Source organism: Palaemon carinicauda, chromosome 1 (genome assembly GCF_036898095.1).
Source record: "Palaemon carinicauda isolate YSFRI2023 chromosome 1, ASM3689809v2, whole genome shotgun sequence".
In the NCBI taxonomy this organism is placed as follows: domain Eukaryota; kingdom Metazoa; phylum Arthropoda; class Malacostraca; order Decapoda; family Palaemonidae; genus Palaemon; species Palaemon carinicauda.
This window is the reverse complement of record NC_090725.1, coordinates 110,648,721-110,660,139: the sequence shown is the minus strand read 5'-3', so window position 1 is coordinate 110,660,139 and position 11,419 is coordinate 110,648,721. Positions and strand designations below refer to the sequence as shown.

General features: G+C 36.2%; 1 protein-coding gene across 1 annotated transcript in view; it reads right to left on the bottom strand.

Moving 5' to 3' along the window:
- Window positions 1-9,688, bottom strand: part of LOC137650901 (uncharacterized) — a 303,393-nt gene extending 293,705 nt beyond the window's left edge. Inside the window, exon 1 of the mRNA XM_068384064.1 lies at window positions 9,628-9,688. The gene's annotated coding sequence lies outside the window, so the exon portion shown is untranslated. The remainder of the gene's footprint in view (window positions 1-9,627) is intronic.
- Window positions 9,689-11,419: the final 1,731 nt, after the last annotated feature.

Below are 11,419 nucleotides of genomic sequence, written 5' to 3'. Positions count from 1 at the left end.
TTATATGTACTGATCACGTTTCAAGGTTTAAAGGTCACTCATGAATGGCAGAGACAAGGGACAGGACTATGCCCTAGAGACTGACCATACATATGAATAGCGCCTCATCTTCCTCTCCAACCAAGCTAGGACCAGGGTGGGCCAGGCAATAGCTGCTGATGACTCAGCAGGTAAACCTCCCATCCCTTTCTAACAAGGATGGTGAGGTTGTCCACACAACTAGAAACTATCGAGTTTGAGCAGGTATCTAACCCCAATCCAACAAATTGCCAGGCAGGGACGATCCCAATAAGCCACCACACACTTGTATGTTTTTTATTTTAATAGGATACGTGACATTTTTTTAATTTTGTATTAATAGCATAAACAAAAAAAAACTTTTTTTTTACAATACTCTGGCGAAGACGCATACAGGATTACTTTACCTCATGCTTAAATATAATCTATCAAATTATGAAATATATTAATAGAGCTGACTAGACCCATCTGCATCATTGTATCATTGGCCTTTACTGCTTATTTCTTCAGTTTGATATTACTAATGCCACAAGTGCTTTACCCAGTAATGAGAACTATCAGAGAAAAACTGTCAAAAACCACATAAACACAGACACACAAATACATCTGGCTAAAGGGTTTGTGTATCGCCATGATGAGAAAAGGTTTACTACTCAGGGCCACCCATACTAGGTTCGTCTGCTATTGAGAGATCCGACTAAAGTCGTCCACCATCTCCAATCCGCTCTGGCCAGCGTTATGATGAAAACTGGTTAAACCCCAGATATACACTGACATGTCTGAGGCCTTTATCCTACAGTGGACTAGAAACGGATGTATTTGTTGTTGTTGTTGTTGTTCAATAACCACAATGACTTTTTTTGGATATATGAAAATAATTGAAAGCAACCGTATATACCAATTCTGTGGCAAGACTACCTTTCGAAAAACTGGTTCAGCATGTTTCAAAGAAACACTTGTCTTCTGATTCTCCAAACAAGATTCCAACCAATTACTTCACTTTCCAAAAACATAGACTATTTTTACTATATTTTTCAAACCTTTGGCATTCTTCTCCAGCTTCTATCTTCTCTAATTCCAATAAACCATTTTCCCACATGAGGTTTACGTTACACACTTTACCTTTCTCTTTGCATCATTATTTTTTGAACTTGACAAGCTAAGGGTTCTAGTTCACATACAGGGTTGCCAGGTTTTTTCATTTAAAAGGTCAAACCATTAGTAGAAAAAGGACATAAATATAGCATTTATGGCCAATCAATTTAAAAAAGGCCAAACTGAGATATTTACCACGAAAAAAAAGCCACAATTGAGGGGCTTGGCTTTAAAAAGGCTAAACTGGCAACTCTGGTTATCTGCTCCCTTGACATTTCATAAAAAAATCGAATATCTGCAAATCTACTAGTTACGATGAAAATTCACTCCATACACTTCCATAAATACACCCATATATATACCTGCCATACATTCATATGTACAGGTATACTTGCTGTATCCCCAGACATGAATATGAATACCAGGGATATAAAATCAGAAATAAAATAACACAGCCAGTTGGGAGAAAGGGATTAGAGAATAACGAAGCATGAAGTTGAGGGGGTTGCCAAACACTTAAATTTCTTTAATTTAATTGGCACTGAATCTTTTTCCGACATCGCTTCTCCTCTTTTAAATATACACAATGGATAAGAAGCTTATGGGAGGGGGGCCCAATCCTCCTGTAGGCTATTGGCAATTTTCCAGTTATCACCAATTAACAAAGGATTTGGTTTTGTTACCCGTTTTCCCCCTCAGTACTCAAGAGGGATTGCAAGAGAGAGAGAGTCCTTCCTCTCTCTCCTCTCTCTCTCTCTCTCTCTCTCTCTCTCTCTCTCTCTCTCTCTCTCTCTCTCTCTCTCTCTCTCTCTCGTACATGCAACAGAACAGCCTCTTGAAACAACATGCCCCTTCGTACCTGATCCAAACAACGTAAGGGGTTTTATTAAAATATTTAGCAAAATATTTTACAGGAAATATATATTTTACACTAAAGCCACCAATACGCAAAGATTTTGAGCAAATAATTACCTACGACAACGAAGTTGGAAGAAGGTTATGTTTTACCACCTGTTTGTATTTGTTTGAGAACAGCTCCCTGGCCACAATTTTAGTCGCATAGTCATGAAACTTGCAGGGATTAACTGTTATGTAAAAAGCTGGAAATGATTAAATTTTGGAAGGTCAAGTAATCAGCCATAAGTTTGGACATCGTTGTAACAGAGACTTCAAACTTGGTTCATATTTGAGTGTATGAAAATCCACGCCAATTAATACATGTTAAAGTCAAAATTCAAGGTGAAGGTCGAGCAAAAGGTCGAGATAAGCTGCCGTGGCGGAGGTATGCACTCTACTGAGTGCCCCTCTGGTTAATTGATGTACTCGCTGCATTCTAAATAGCCAGTCCTGCGATAACAGTGTTTATGCTTTAGAAAAAGAAATATAACATCGATAGAAACTATTAAACTAATTAGTTACTGCTTATAAGAGGCATTATCGAAGTCACGGACTAATTGCCACTCATATGAATGTACTTCAAAGTGGTGAAAGGGTTTGCGTATCGCCATGACCAGCAAAGCTGTATTATTCAGGGCCACCCGTACTAGGAGGGTTTACTTTGAGTGGTTTGACTTGAGTCTCCCAACATTACCAATCTGCAGTGGCCAACGTAGTGATGAATATGGCCAAACTCCAGACATGACTAAGGCCTTTGTCCTGCATTGGACTAGATATGGGTGCATTTGTTGTTGTTGCTTGTATGTATGTGTGTGTGTGTGTATATATATATATATATATATATATATATATATATATATATATATATATATATATAATCAAATAAGCCGTACATTTGAATACATTAATGTCTGGATTCTCTTAATGACCTCGGGATCAGAGTCCCGAGGCGAAACCACTCAAAGACCATAGCATCTGACCGGTCGGGAATCCAACCCTGGTCCAGGATACTTGTGTGACAGGATACTTCGTGACTTAATGGTACGGTCACTGTCATACAAGTATTTTCAAGACAACACTTTACTAGCTTTCTGTACCTTTTCTCATTTATTTACGTTGCCAATTGTTGTTTCAGCCAATGACTTACGGCTATCAACTGGGAATTCCAGTTCTTATATAACTGCAGTGTATTCAAACAAATAAAAATTAGAAGAAATTTACAAAATCGTAAATTAAAAAAACCCTTTGCATTAAAATTCATGAAAATACTACCAGACATATCTGAATCTTTCATGAAATCTCACAGCTCTGATAGCAGTCCCTAAGCTTTGCACTGAACAAAGATTTTGAATCCTAGATGAAGCCTCAAAATACAAGTTCTTTAAGCTACAACAGGCGTTCTGGAGCCATGCACTGGAGCATGCAATCCCAAAGCTTTGCATTTTACGAAGATTTTGAATCCTACACGAAGCCTCAAAATACAATTTCTTAAGCCTACAACAGGCGTTCTGGAGCCATGCAGTGGAACATGCAGTCCCAAAGCTTTGCACTGGACAACAATCTTGAATCCTACACGAAGCCTCAAAATATAAGATCCTAAGGCTACAACACGCGTTCTGGAGCCATGCAGTGGAACATACAGACCAAAGCTTTGATTGGACAAAGATTTTGAATCCTAGATGAAACCTCAAAATACAAGTTCTTAAGGCTACAACAGCCGCTCAGGAGCAATCATGTGGAAATTCTTGCTGAAGATGAGAATGCAGTCTCAATAAACTTAAAAAATTTAAGACCGGTTGTTGCAGTGATGCTTACTGCCTCACCAATCACGAGGCACCCATTAATCACCCTCCTTGTGAAAAAAAAAGTTCAGTGTTCCTTATAAGGTCATCTAATGGCGGTTTTTGCCATGTACATCAACAATATGTTGATTTATAGCCCTTTTCTCGTCCAACATTTACAGCATTTTCATAAATGACCACTTTTCACTGTTTTAAAAGAATTTAAAGGGCGCTCATGAATGGCAGAGGCAAGGGACATTGACAATACCCTATCAAGCAGAACAATACCCAAGAGACTGGCCACATATACATATGATCAGAGTCCAAGACCCTGCTCCACCAAAGCTATTATCAGGGAGGGCCAGACATTGGCTGCTGATGACTCGGCAGGTACATCTATAGGCTCCCTCAAACCTCTCATTCTTTGCAGACAAAATAACGTCTTTGAGCGGGACTCTAACCCCAGTCCGGGCAGGGACGTTTCCGATAGGCCACCACAACTCTGGATATCTTACGGATATTCAGCGTAGAAAACATCAACGAACACCTTTTTGCGATCCTGATATAAATTCACGAAAGGAAATAAAACCTCACAATTTTAAGGATCGTTAAAACGTACAGCAGAACCCAGACAAATACCAACTGTATTAAGGAAGTGGAGAGAATGATGAGGCAAAATGCTTTGCCTGCAGTAAACCTGATATTATGACCTACATATCAAGTTTGGTTACATTTTCATCGCTCTGCGAGAAGTATCGCACATGCATAACGTGCACATTAAGTAATAATATATATATATATATATATATATATATATATATATATATATATATATATATATATATACATATATTTATATATATTTATTTATATATATATGAATATAAATAAAAATATATATACACACATATATATACATATAAATATATATACATACATACATATATATATATATATATATATATATATATATATATATATATATATATATATATATATATATATATGTACTGTATACTGTATATGTATATCTATTTAAGATGATCTCTGTGATAAGATTATATGATTAAGAAATGATGGTTTGGTAAGTATAAATGATAAGAACAACTGAATTTATCAATATTAAAGGCAAAGAAGAGTGGACAATGGAAGCCAAAAAAAAAAAAAAAATTACAATGACCGTTTGAGAGAACTGCGACTGTTCAAGTCAAGAAAATGGAAAGACAATTTGACAGGGTGTCAAAGTCTTGGTTTTTCACATTAAAATCGATCTATATGTGTATAATAGGACAGAATATATTATTATTATTATTATTATTATTATTATTATTATTATTATTATTCGTGGTGGGAGTCCTACATTAAAGGTTGTGATGGCCTAATTGGTAACATCCCTGCCTGGCGATCCCCAGACTGGGGTTCGAGTCGAGCTCAAGCTCATTAGTTCCTTTTGTCACTGCAACCTCACCATTCTCGTGAGCTGAGGATGGGAGGTTTGGGGAGCCTATAGGTCTAACTGCTTAGTCTTCAGCATCCACTGCCTGGCTCTCCCAGGTCCGAGCTTGGCTTGACAGGGGCTTGGGCGCTGATCATATGTATATATGGACAATCTCTAGTGCATTGTCATGCTTGATAGGGCAATGTCAGAGTTCCTTGCCTCTGCCATTCATGTTTGTTAGTTTGTTATCCATATTTTTAGCATATATATTATTATGAAAGAATTTTGTTTATTCAGGATTGGTGGGGAATATAAATAATTATTCAATTTGTGCTGGAAAACACAGGGGCAAAAAGAGCAAAAGACGATAGATAAACAGAGAGGGAAAATCTATAAGCAAACAAATTAACTCCCACAATTATTTCCAATTACTTCCAGTCTGAATGCCAGTATGTTTGTGTATGTGTATGCGTGTGTGTGTGTAGGATTACTATAATAAAAGAGTGTAACAGACAAAAAAAAAAAAAAAAAAAAAACATACAAATTAACCCCAGCCAATTCCTTTCATTCTAGATGTAAGTGCGTGTGTGTGTTTGCAGACGATAGATAAGTAGACAAAAGGAAAATCTATAAACACAAATTAACCACAGCCTATTACTTCCAATCTGGATGCAAGTGTGTGTCTGTGTCTGTGTGTGTGTGTGTTTGCAGACGATTGATAAGTAGACAAAAGGAAAATCTATAAACACACAAATTAACCTCAGTCAATTAGTTCCAATCTGGATGCAAGTATGTGTGTATATATGTGTAGTCAAATACTTACAATCTGGATGCAAGTGTATGTGTGTGTGTGCACGTTACTTATCAAACTTCCAACAACAGTAGGTACTTTATTCTACTGCTGCTATCTTTTACAAATCAACTAATAATGAATACAGTTTGAAATATTTGCTAGAACATTAACGGTTATCAAATGATATTTAACCAATGATACAATGTCTTACAGGATGTATCAGTAATTCTCATTTAACTTCTCTCCACACACCCTAAAACAAAAAAGACTTTCTTATTTAATTAGTGTCGTGTGTGTGTGTGTGTGTTGAGGGCTACAAGGGTTACAAAAAAGAGTTATATTGCTTCCAGTCAGCCTGGAATTCTAAAAGTGACAAGAGAACTTCCCTCTCTGATACCGTAGGCGGGAGACTCTAGCATGACTCGAGGTATTTAAGACGAAAATATTGACCTTACGCAGCGTCAGAATCGAAAGATCAACAGAGCAATCACGTGATATATGTAAACGTTTCACGGAACTGTTCTTTAGTTTCATGCCGAGTGCCAATGGGCTCATATAGTCTTTCTGTTTTCCCGGTACAGGCTTGAAAAAAAGACGAGGATCTTGAAATTGTCTTCAGGGATAGTTAATAACAACTATCTTATAAGGTCCTCTATTCTCTAGGTATATGCTTGAAAAAAAAAAGACAAAGATCTAAGAATTGTCTTCAAGGATAGTTAATAACAATTACCTCATATTGTCTTCTGTTTTCCCAGTATATACCTAAAACAAGTCCAGGATCTTGGAATTGTCTCCAAGGATAGTTAATAACTACCTCATATGGTCTTTTCTTTTCCCGGTAAATGCTTGAAAAAAATGACAAGGATCTAAGAAGTGTCTTCAAGGATAGTTAATAACAACTACCAAATATGGTCATCTGTAATCCCGGTAGATGCTTGGCAAATAATAAAAAAAGGTTCAGGATTTAAGAATTGTCTTCAAGGATACTTAATAACAACTTCCTCATATGGTCGGCTATTCTCCCGGTATATACCTATAAAAAAGTCCAGAATCTAAGACTTGTCTTCATGGATAGTTAATAACAACTACCTCATGTGGTCTTTTCTTTTCCCGGTAAATACTTGAAATAAATAGACAAGGATCTAAGAATTGTCTTCAATGATTGTTAATAACAACTACCTCATACAGTCATCTGTTCTCCCGGTAGATGCTTAGCAAATAATAAAAAAATGTTCAGGATCTAAGAATTGTCTTCAAGGATAGTTAATAACAACTTCCTCATATGGTCGGCTATTCTCCCGGTATATACCTAAAAAAAGTCTAGGATCTAAGACTTGTCTTCAGGGATAGTTAATAACAACTGCCTCAAATGTCCAGTTTTCCCCGTATATACCTAATTAAAAAGTCTAGGATCTAATAATTGTCTTCAAGTATAGTTAATAACAACCACCTCATATGGTCTTTTCTGTTCCCGGTATATGCTTGAAAGAAAAAACAAGGATCTAAGACCTGTCTTCAAGGATAGTTGATAACAACTATCTTATAAGGTCTTTTGTTTTCCCGGCATATGTTTGAAAAAAATAAGACAAGGATCTAAGAATTGTCTTCAAGGACAGTTATTAACAACTACCTCATATTGTCTTTTGTTTTCCCAATATATACAAAAAAAAGTCCAGGATCTAAGACTTGGCTTCAAGGATAGTTAATAACAACTACCTCATATGGTCTTCTGTTTTCCTAATATATACCTAAAAAATCCAGGATCAAAGACTTGTCTTCAAGGATAATTAATAACAACTACCACATATGGTCTTTTCTTTTCTCGGCATATGCTTGAAAAAAGAAAGGACAAGGATCTAAGACTTGTCTTCAAGGACAATTAATATGAATCACCTCATATGGTTTTCTGCTTTCTGGTATATACTTAAAAAAAGTCCAGGACCTAGGACTTGTCTTCAAGGATAGTTAATAACAACTAACTCAGATGGTCTTCTGTTCTCCCAGTATATACCTAAAAAAAGTTTAGGAACTAAGAATTGTCTTCGAGGATAGTTAATAACCACCACCTCATATTGTCTTCTGTTCTCCCAGTATATACCTAAAAAAAGGGCCAGGATCTATGACTTGTCTTCAAGGATAGTTGATAACAACTACCTCATATGTTCTGTTTTCCCAGTAAATACTAATAACTAGAAATTCAGGATCTTAAGACTTATCTTCAAGAATAGTTAATACCAACCAAGACTGCCATTCTGCTGCACTGCGTAAGAACTACAGAAAAGATCTTTTTCCTTTCTTCCCTGCACCAAAAAGCATAAGATGATCCAATATTCGCTAGGATTGTCCACAACGAAAGAAAAGGCCTTAAAAATAAATTACATGCTATGCCCGGTAAAAATCGCCTTAAGGTAAAAAGATGATAAAAGGAATGTAAACAGAAGAAAGGAACCGCTGGAATGATACCATGGGGGCCATAATCTGATTAGGAGAATGATGCAATCACAGCAGTGCCACCTAGCGTGACTTCGGACGCAGTCTTCTAAATTAAACTAGTTTCAAGGCGGTTTCTTTCTCGTTCTGTTTAAGCGTAGGTCAAAATGTCAGACTTGCTTAATTACTCAATTATTCTCGGGTATTTGGAACTATTTACTAATTAGGCAACATTCCATAACGTGGTCAAAGTACAGTTACCGGCATTTGCATGAGCAGACATATATTGTTCTTAGAATATTTCATTCTTCATTGTTTCCCTTCCTCACTCGGCTATTTTCCCTGTTGGGGCCCATGGGCTTATAGAATCCTGCTTTTCCAACTAGGGTTGTAGCTTAGCAAGTAATAATAATAATAATAATAATAATAATAAAGGACGCTGGTGACTGGTACATCACGTGAACATACGCTACCGGGGTAAAAGCGATGTCAGGCAGGGCAGCCGATCGGGACTACGGTCTACCCCAAAGCCAAAGCAAAGTCCTTCAAAAAAAAAAAAAAAAAAAAAAAAAAAAAAAAAAAAAAAAAGGCAACCGTGCTTACCCCATACAAAATCGTAAAGGGAAGAAACATATAATCAATCTATACAGTAGAATAATCGGCAAATCATTAAGATAATAAAAAGCATTTTAAATAAATAATTGCGTTCATACCATGCTCACTAATTACTGAAATCCGTTATATTCAGTTCTTTAGCAATCACTGGCATGCAATAATGAATGTTAAGTATTATATACCATATTCATTAAAATATATCATTTCAGTGATGTACACTACATTCCCTTATTCAAGCATGCACGTAGCCTAATCATCAATGCTGGGATAATAGCATGTAACTACGAAAACACTTGCAGAGGACTAAAATTACTGCCAGATCTTTGCTCTAACAGCATCTATAGCGATTAAAACACTTCCAGAAGAATAAAATTATTGCCAGATCTTTGCTCAAACAGCATCTATAGCGATTAAAACACTTCCAGAAGAATAAAATTATTGCCAGATCTTTGCTCAAACAGCATCTATAGCGATTAAAACGCTTCCAGAAGACTAAAATTACTGCCAGATCTTTGCACTAATATACACATTTAAAAGACAACAAACTATATTATGATTACCTTCCAGTCAGTTAGTGATTTCCCACTTGTGATGAGGAGCCTCAAGCCAGCCACATATCCTGGAAAGACAGAAATAAACTATATAATATAACATTGTTGTATATACATGGATAATCATATATCCTGCAGAAATTATTATTATTATTATTATTATTATTATTATTATTATTATTATTATTATTATTAGCTAAGCTACAAATATAGTTGGAAAAGCAAGATGCTATACGCCCAAGGGCTCCAACAGGGAAAAATAGCCCAGTGAGGAAAGGAAAAAAGGGAATAAATAAACGATATGAGAAATAATGAACAATTAACAAAGTATTTTAAAAACTCTAACAATATCAAAACAGATATTTCATAAATAATCTATAAAAAGACTTATGTCAGTCTGTTCAACATAAAAACATTTGCTGTAAGTTTGAACTTCTGAAGTTCCACAGTATAATTAAAGACTGGAAACCAATAACACTAAAGAATTATAGAAGCTCATATCACAGTAATTCTCTTTGACAATTCTAACATTGTGGCCAATTCTGCTACTATGATTTTTACATATGTTATTATCAATTATTACTATTACCTCAGCCAACGAAGTTGGGAGAAAGTTATGTTTTCTCCTCTACTCGTCTGTTTGTAAACAACTTCCAGGCCAAAATTTTACTCATAGAGTATTGAAACTTTCAGGTATTAATTGTTATTTTGAGACTTGGAAGTAATTAAACTTTGAAAGTAGTAGGTCAAGGTCAAGGTCAAGGTTGAGCAAAAGGTCAACCGAATTAAACATAACCTTAAGCCCAAGTTCGCACATGGTTGTCACACAGAGTTCAAATACGCCTACGGTCTAAATTGATTCTGGTAATGGCAAGCTGGTTTCGAGAAATAAGCTTCCTTGTTAGAGGTCTGCACTCTCAGTATGCTTTTCTAGTTATTATTGCTAAGCACTGATAGTATAAATGTTCCAAAGTTACTATATATGGATTAATAAAGTGACTTCTGGGCTCCTATCTTCATGCTCATTGGGCTGGTTTATCCCCATCATTTTCATGATAATAGTACTTTATAAAATATTAGGTTTTATGGTTTTCTGTAATTTTGGCCTATGTGGCCTCATTGTCGGTACTGGCTTATGCAAATTGTTCGCTCTAGCTATCCCGAAGGAACATTCAAGTCCAATCCACAAGAATTCCTTATGTCTAGCTGCCACCCACTAATGATTTATGACACAAGAAATATGAAAGTACTATCTCCTCTTGATTACAAACCATCAGTTAGACATTCATTACTCCAGGTATCACCTTCAGACAAAGGCTGGTAGACGTGTCCAAATAGAATTTTATACTATCAAGTTTTGATGAAAGGGCTGAAAGAACTTAATTGGATGTAAAAATAAGCAGCTCGGAAAAGGTATCGAGACAACAAGGCCCAGTTGTGGCAAAAGAATTCCCAGGACGTGAAATTCAACAAATGCCCTATCCAGGTCAGTATCATTGATCTCTCTCCCAATATCCCTGATACTACAAACAGAATTTCATAGCCAAGAAGAAGATAGTTCGTTGCCCCTTCCATATGGTTTACCTCATTGTAGTAGCAAACAGACAACTCTGGGAACAGAATGGATCTTAGATCAAAGCTCTATCCAAGAGAACCTAGAAATTATCGAAGATCTCAGAGCAAATCTGTTTGGAAAGAGAACCACAAGCTTCCATTACACGTAGCTCAGAATGCAGATTCTCAGGCATTGGCAAGAGATGTGTTGAGCCTTGACTGGAAGAGATGCTCGCAGATTCATCTG